Genomic DNA, 9202 nt, shown 5'->3' with positions numbered 1-9202 from the left:
TTATATCTACAACACCATCTTCAACCACATAAAATTGTTGCACTGTTCTATTGACCAACTAATAAGCACGTGTTATTTGCTAATTTTGTTTTTTTGTTGCTTATAAAAAGCGTTCATTGTTAATCGCATCAACCAGACATAGCGTCAATATTTGCAATTAACCTTTATCGACACTTACAATACATTAGTTTTTTTAGGCAGCATTTTATTTTAATTATCGTACATTCATATGTATGTCTGAGTGCCAACACATTTCTCGTTGATATATATACACATTTCTCATTGATATGCATATGTACATATATGTATATATTAATTAAGAGCACTTAAGTAGATGTATGCGACATTAATGTAATTATTTACAATGCATTGTTTGAATACAATTGCTTAGTGAGGTTATCGTTGGCAAAACCGGTYCACTATCACGAAGTGAAATTTGATGGAGGTAACTTGAAATCGTAATGCAAAACGGTATAAGTAGCTACAGTTAGTTATTAATGCTGACATAAAATTAAATAGTACAGATTACTAAATTAATGGTTCTATAAATAAAATTCATATAACTTGAGCTACATTATAGTATATATAATTCTATGTGAGAATATTTGAAGAAGCCTGCATATAAATTCGCGTGTTTTTTTGGGGTCGAGTAGAACAAGACTAGAGAAGGTATCCTAATAACCACACAGAAAGAAGATCAACTAAATTTTTTCGAGGGATAGAACACTTCTCGGAGAAAATCACAATAAAGAGMCAGTTTAAGAGTCATATACAGTTAGAAGGCCCAAGTAAAGCGATTTCTTCAGAACTATTTTTAAAAAAATTTGAAATTAGTATCTTTTAASTGCATTTTAAGGCCTAGTATTAGTAAAAATATTTAATTCGAAAKGAACTACAACTGATCTCCAGGAGCTACTCAAAAAAGACGTTTTACGGCGACTACTATATTTCTGATCAGGATGTTCTGAARTAAAAAAGAAAAAAAGATTTTTTGAGAATTCTAACTGTATAGTATATAACTCCTTCAGTGGCATTTTTAAATCAACTTTTCTCTACTGGTGCATGCTGGTAAATCAAAGATCCTTCAATGCCCTAGCAATTGGCAGTAACAGTATAAGCCGCTCTTRACAGGTATGAAATCCAGAAGGAAGTATTTCTTAAAGCAGCAAAATCGTTAAAATTATTTGCATTGCCACATAATACTTGTCTCACACGCTTCATCAGCGTAGARGCACAACTGAAAGCATAAAGCTACGTGTGAGCACAAAGCTTCACCACCCCAAACTAGGCAACTCCAACTGCAAACAAAGTCAGCGCCTCTCCTGTGTTTTTTACACAAATACAACCGCTTACTCACAACCACTTACTCACAACCACACGTACACACATACGAGTATGTAAGTGTTCCGCTACGAAAGCTGCAAWCCAAAACGCTCAACTTTTGATTGATTAATTGTCTGCCCGCGCTGAAGTTATTACCATATTCTCGAGCTGATAACTTAATCGTCACAGCAGACTTTGAAATATATATTCATTTTCGTAAAATTTTGATAAATGTTAATGACTAACAGCAACATTACAAAATAGCAGTACGCGGCAATGATTTGATTGATGATTTTGCCGCGCAGCCAGCTATTGGGTATTAGTGGACGCGTGGCGAATTTTCGGTAGCGCTGTAATTACCTTATTTACGAGGCGAATTTGATTAAAATGTATAAATGTTTTAGTAATTAATTTTTTTGGCAATAAAAAGCGGGGAACTTGCTTTGTTTATAAGTCAACGATTTTTTTCAATTTCGAGAAGCTTTTAACGTGTTTTGAATCATAAAATGAAATATAAAAAAAAAAACASAACAACAACGTAGCGTTGCTTTGAAAAATAATATGTATCGAATTTAGTGAATATATCTCATCAATTACAAAGAAATTTCATAAATGGATTTAATTTTTTTCGTTCCGTTTGTATAGCAGCTATATGATATGTAGTCCGATTTAAACAATTTCCATATATATTATAGTGTTGCTACAGTAAAATATTCAATCCAAATTTTGTGAAGATATCTCGTTAATTAAAAAGGTTTTTCATACATGAAYTTAATTTTTATCGTTCAGTTTATATGRCAGCTATATGTGATAGTGATCCGATTTGAGCAATTTTCACAAATATTATAGCGCTGTTTCGAAGAATTTTTAACGTCAAATTTTGTGAAGATATTTCGTCAATCAAACAAGTTTTTCATAGAARAATTCAATTTTCAGAAGTTCAGTTCGTATGACAGCTATATGATATAGTGGTTCGATTTAGAAAATTTCCACAGATATTATWGCGTTACTTTTGAGAATAATTCACGCAAAATTTCGTGAATATACCACGCCAATGGAAAAAGTTTTTTATAGAAAATATTAATTTTGATCATTCAGTTTGTATGACAGCTATAAGTTTTAGCCACCCTATCTGACCAATTTCTTCGCAGATTATAAAGTGGCCTTGAAAAATAATGCATGCTAAATTTTAAGAAGATATCTCGTCAAATATAAAAATTTTCCATACAAGAAAGTGATTTTGTTTGTTCAGTTTGTATGACAGATAATATGCTATAGTGGTCCGATYTGAACAATTTGTTCKGAGATKRWARMGYKRYCTTRWAAAATAATGCATGCTAAATTTTAAGAAGATATCTCGTCAAATATAAAAAAAAAAAAGTGGGTCATCTGGTCAGATTTTAGAATTATTTTATTTGCTTTCTCCACACAATTTCAACTGCCTTTAGAGATTTTTTAACGCAGACGCTGTTCGTGTAGAAAAACAAGCGAAGTTATTTGATACATCGGCGCAAATGCAGGCATGTGACTCCCGTGTGGCGCTCCACCGACAGTGTGTGTGTGTGTGTTGCTGCGCGCTCGCAGGCAGCTGCACATAATGGCAACATAAAACTACACTTAACAATTGCAATAAAAAAATGCGCACAAAATATTTTTTCAGCATTTGCATTATACAAGCTATTACATTGCTTTGTGTGCATGTGTGTCTGTGTGCATAAAAAGCGCTTCGAGTGCGGCATGTGTGCATCGGCAAGGCCAACCAGGCAACTTTTGCACAAACACATGCRCGCATATCCTTGTCCTTGTCCTTGGGCAAGCAGCAGCGGTAAAAATTTCCATCAGCTGATTGATGCGCCACAGCTGAGCCCATAACACATACATACATATATGCACGACAAATGGAGAGAAAAATGTGGTGCAAAGCAATTAATGAAGTATTGCATTAAATTTTTGCCACTGCTCATACCAGTTATTGTTACAACAACAAATATAGAAAAGAGGCATACAGCAGCGAGCGCGGCATGTTGCACATGTCGAAAAGGACCCCATGACATATAAACACAATTTATTTTTATGAGCGCGTGCACTTATCACATACATATGGTTTAGTTATTTGTATATATGTACATACATATGTATGCGTTTGTAAATTGTTGAGTGCCTGCGATAAGCATTAAATACTTCCGTATAGAGCTGATATTGTGCGAGCGTTCAGTTTTTAGGCGCAAATGTGGGCTACTTAGGCCTGCTCATAAATAACTAATGTTTAAATGGCACATATGTATTAGGGAGGGTAAAAAAAAATTTATGTATATTAATGTGGGTAAAAAATATTAGGATGGGTCAAAAAAATAGTAGGGTAGGTGAAAAAAAAAATCGTTTTGTTTTCTGTAAAAAAAAAAAATCTGAAATTTTTTGCCAAAAAATAATACGGTGGGTTAAAAAGAATTTTGGGTGGGTGAAATAAAAATGTYGCTTTGTTCTCTGAAAAAGAGATTATCAAATTTTCATTAAAAAATATTAGGGTGGSTCAATAAAATGTTGGGATGGGCGAAAAAACTTTCGTTTTGTTATCTGAAAAAAACCTCAAATCTTCATTCAACAAGAAAGCCATGCAAAAAACATTTTGTTTTGACCTACCCTAATATATTTGTATAACCACAACATAATGTCGCCCTTATATATGAATATAAAGCGTATATTTATGGAATTCAGCTACATACATAAATACATATGTATAGATGTAAATATATACTCGTTCATACTCGTGGCTGTCGTTAATGTGCCGTGGATTAAGTAATAGGCGTTCGCCGCAAGCGCTACGTCCTTGCAGTAAACTGCCGAAATGCTAACAGCAAAGTACACATGTATTTAATTATGTATGTTTGTATGTATGAAAGCCAATTGTATGCAGCATGTGGACTTTGTTCAATGTCACGTTAGGCGTTCCCACACAAATAACCATATGCATACATTGTGTATATATACTTACATACAAACAAATAGCCTTTGGCAATAAAGCGATAAACATACATTTCTCCAGATGCAAATGCGCCTGTGACTGTTTGATGTGTTGAATGGAATTGGGTTAGAAATGTCGGAAATTTTTGTAACGGCACAAAAGTCACACAACACAYGATCCGGTTCGCCCACCCCGCGGAAAAGCAAGCTGCTCAATGTACCGCACGTACCCCTATTTTTGGCTAAGTGCGACTGAGTGCTCCCACATGCCGTGTGAACAGCTGAAATTTCTTTTCTGGAGCGGAACTAGTCAATACCGACAACTAAATATACAAAACAGCTCACTGGCGTACACGTACATACATACACTTGTATAAATGTACATACTACATATAATATATATTTATGTTAGCTACTTATGCATGTRCATATGTCAGTCTGGCTGTAGGTGCAAAAAACCGGAACTCAACACAACTGGAGTGTTCGGTTTTTGTCGAATTAGCCTTGCATACAAGTGGAAGTGGAAGCGCCTGAACGGATGTCCGGATGTTTTGCGGCAAAGACATGCAAAATAAAAATAGTGGCACGTAGAAAGGAAAAAACATTGTTGTGAACAACCGAAAATACCAAAATTCCACGAATATCAGACGTGCTTATCGACTGATCGCTGCGCAAGCGGCCTTTTAGTACAGTGGGTCGTTTTGGACATTTTTTTAGAAACGAAAAAACATTGTTGTCCATAACCGAAAATTGTAAGATTTCACRAATATCAGACGTGCTTACGACTCATCCAAGCGGCCTCTTGTCACAGTGGGTCGTTTTGGATTTTTTTTAATCTGAGTGGATATATATTTTATGTAAATTAAAAACAAAGACTTTTACGATGTTTTATATGTTGATATTTTTTTGGAAACAATTCTGACTGCGATACAAATAGCGCCAAACACCACCTTTAGGAATATATTGACTTTAGTACTGTACAAAAAAAAACAGCTTTATCATTTTTTGACATATCGATTTGATTTTTCCACACACACTTTGCTTCCCAGAAGCTGCTCATTTGTCAGAACCGTCGTAATCGAACGACTATAATATATAGCTGCCAAACAAACTGAACACTAAAAATTAGGTGCTTGTATGGAAAATTTTTTGATTTGACAAGATTTTTTCATGAAATTCGGTACAGATAATTCACGAAACTAATGCCACAATGATAATAAAATATTCAAATCAAATCACTATAGTAGATAGCTGCCATACAAAGTKATCGATCGATATTAAGTCCTTGTATGGTATATTTTTTTACTTTACGAGGTATCCTAATGAAATTCTACGAGGAATACTATTTCAAGCAGTATTACAATCTCCAAAGAAATTGTTTGGATCGGACCACAATTACATATACCTGTCATACAAACTGAGCGAAATTCGGTGCTTGTATGGTAAACTTTTTTAGCTGAGAATTATTGCTTAAAACGTTACAATTTGAGAAGAAAATGTTGATATCGGACTACTATAGCCTATAGCTGTTTTACAAACGCAAGGATAAAAATCATGTTCTTGTACAGCAACAGCAAAGCTATAAATTAGGAGCTTGTATGGCGGAAAACTTGTTTATTTGACAATATATCTTCATGAAACTTGGCAAGAATTATTTCCCAAGGAAGGGAGTAATCTCCTTAGAAATTATTGAGTTCGGACTACTACAAAATATAGCTGTCATATAAACTGATCGGTCAAAAATGTATAAAAAGAATTTAGGAATCTTTTGTAATTGTGAGATGTAATGCAGCCTCAGTTTAACCGAATTTAACTTTTTTCTTCTTTTTTTTCTAAAAAATGTTATAAAAAAAAAATAAAAAAATTTCGAAAAATTTTAATAATTAAAATTTAAAAAATTGAATTTTTTAGAAAAAAAAATAGAAATAAAATCATTTTTCAACATTATGCAACGAATAATTAAAAATTTTAAAAATTTAACCGAAAAAAAATTATTTCAGCCCACTGTACACTTCAATGACTTCCCTAATACGCTAAAGAAATGTGTACTTGTATGTATGCACTTGCGTACACCATCATCCTGCCGTCAGAAATACTATATATTTCTTCGTACTCGTCATTTTCTTCATGCTAGCCAGACCTTCGCATGCGATCGTGCTAATCCAGCTGATCCAAGTAATTGATGTATTAAACAAAGCAAAAAATATGACGATTTGTTTTCGCAATGAACTTTCGAAAAACAATTCAGCCGGCAATGCTTTTCATTCATAATTTCACGTCGAGTTTTTGTTGTTTGAGCAACACACAACATGCCCCTTTTGCACTTTGGCATACTTCCCTATTCGCCCATACAAACACTCGCCCATTCATAGCTTGTGGCAAGCAGGAATTTGTATGCCACTATTATGTATGTATGGTTGTTTATGTACATATTTATGTGTGTTTGTATGTGTATCTATGCATGTTTGTATGTATGCATTTAAGTAGTTTATGCGCATATTCATTCATTCATAAGTACATGCACGCATACAGACTGCCATGCAGGATACACCGCACTGCCGTGTGCTGAAACCCGGCTGTTGCTAGGCGAAATTTCAGTTGCCATTYCGTTTTGTTGTTGCTTTGYCTGCTTTTCGCAATGATATTATGTGCCGCTGCTGCCACGGTCAGAGCATGCAAATAACAACGCAAGCAMCAGCAGGCAGTCGTCAGCCAGCAACATACACATGATGGCTGCGTTGGTTGGGGTGAGAGCGAGAACTAAGCACGGCACGGTAAACCGGCAGCCCGACAGGATAATTGCCAAGCTGAYGTTGCCAGCCGCAGAGGGATGATATGCGCTGGCTGGCAGGCCAACTTGCTGGCTATTATGCTGATGATGGTGCATGCAGTTTCACCCGAACACAAGGCTGCGCTCATGCTGGTATGCGCAACACATATGCATGTACATTTATGCAGCATACTTGTATGGCATATCACACAGAAGGTGCTCGAAATCAATGGAAATGAAATGCAGGCCGTGCTGTGTGTTTCTAGTCGTTGGTAGTGTGCTGTTGCCAACGGCGCTTTTGTGTGCTCAGCGCCCTGGCGAATTGAGTTATTTATAATTCTACACATACACACACACAGAGACGCACGTTTATACAGTTATATTTTTGTTTGCATTTGCTTCGATGGCGATCATTTCCATGATATTATGCTGATGTTAATTTCCAGGAAGGACGCCACAACAAGGCCACCACCACCACCACCACCATCGATGTTGCTGTGCTGTGTTGTCAGCTGTCGTTTGCCACAAGCGTCAATAAGTACAACAATAACAACTATAAACTCAATTCGTTTCAATGTACATACGTATATGGCATTGCGAGTGCCAAACCAGGAGCCGCTCCAACAGCCACCACACCACTCCTGCCTGGCACAAGCTGTTTTGCCACCATAAATCAAAAAAAAAAAAAAAAAATACGCAAAATTGTATAATGCTCTTCAACAGACAACAGCTTCATCACATTTGCCATTTCACATGTCAGCTCTTCAACTGTTTCTGCTGTGCTTGTTCAACTGCTAAGCTGCCAATGCTTTTGCCAGCACAATTCAACTGTGTGGATTCATTATCCTGCTGGTGTCGTGTTTCATAATTCGTTTTCGATTCATTGCTACAGTTCGATTTGTTGCACAATGTTGCGAAAATTTAATTATCAGTTGATGGTTAATTTTGATGCTGCCTGGAGGCATATGTGTGTAACGKACACTGCATTTGCTATGCCAGATTGGAGTGATATTTGACGTGATCTGTTATGTTACTTAATAATATACGTATTTGGACACAGTATCACAAAATAATAAACAATATTAACTCGACTAAAAAAAAAGTTAAACTTTTTAGTAACATTATTTATAGCATAAGAGGATATAAAAAGTCCTTCATCCTGATTTTGGTAGCTCAGTTTGTATGAAAGCTATATGCTTTATAAATCCGATCGAAATAATATCTGCGCAGATTGTACCGTTACTTTTGATAATATTTTTAACCTTACAAGGACATGTATTTTCTCGTTAAATTTGTATGACAGCTGTATTCTATAGAGGTTCGATCTGAACAATTCCTTCGGAGACTATAGTGTTGTCTTAGATCCATAATCCATACCAAATTTCAGGTAGATATCTCGTCAAATAAAAAAGTTTCCCAAACAGGGACCTGCTTTTGTTCGTTCAGTTTTTGTGGCAGCTATATGCTATAGTTATCCGATCAGATAAATTTCCGCTGATATCATACTGTTTCCCTAGATAATATTCTCAGCCTAATTTAGGGTCGATATCTCGTCAAATAAAAAAGTTTTCCATACGGAGACATGATTTTGTTCGTTCAGTTTGTATGGCAGCTATATGCTATAGTTATCCGATCGGAACAATTTTTTCGGAGAATATGCCGCTGGCTGATATAATAATCTGTATTAAATTTCGTAACGATATCTCTTYAAGTAGAAAAGTTTTCCTTACAAGCATACAATTTTGTCCTTTAAGTTTGCATGGCAGCTAAATGCTRTAGKGGCGKGATCTTAACAAGTTTTTCGTAGGTTATAGGGTTGYCTTGGACAATAAGCCGTGCTAAATTTTGTAAAGATATCTTATCAAACCAAAAATTTGTCTATACAAATACTWAATTTTGATCGKTYAGTTTGTATGAYAGCTATGCGTTMTGCTGTATGCCTGTGTGCGCCTCCCTTCTACGTGTAGGATGGACCATCTCAGACGTAGCCGCGGCCAACTTTTGAAAGAAATATCTCAAAAGTGGTCAAGAAACATTTATAATCTCGGAAATTTAAACTTTATCCAAAAACTAAGTGGCACCAAAACGATTTTAGACCCATAGGTTCTTGTGCGGTATTCTTCAAAATTATCTGTAAAACATTTCCCG

Source organism: Bactrocera latifrons, unplaced genomic scaffold, assembly GCF_001853355.1.
Source record: "Bactrocera latifrons isolate USDA-ARS-PBARC rearing strain unplaced genomic scaffold, ASM185335v1 scaffold_208, whole genome shotgun sequence".
NCBI lineage: Eukaryota > Metazoa > Arthropoda > Insecta > Diptera > Tephritidae > Bactrocera > Bactrocera latifrons.
Note: the sequence above shows the minus strand (reverse complement) of the source record.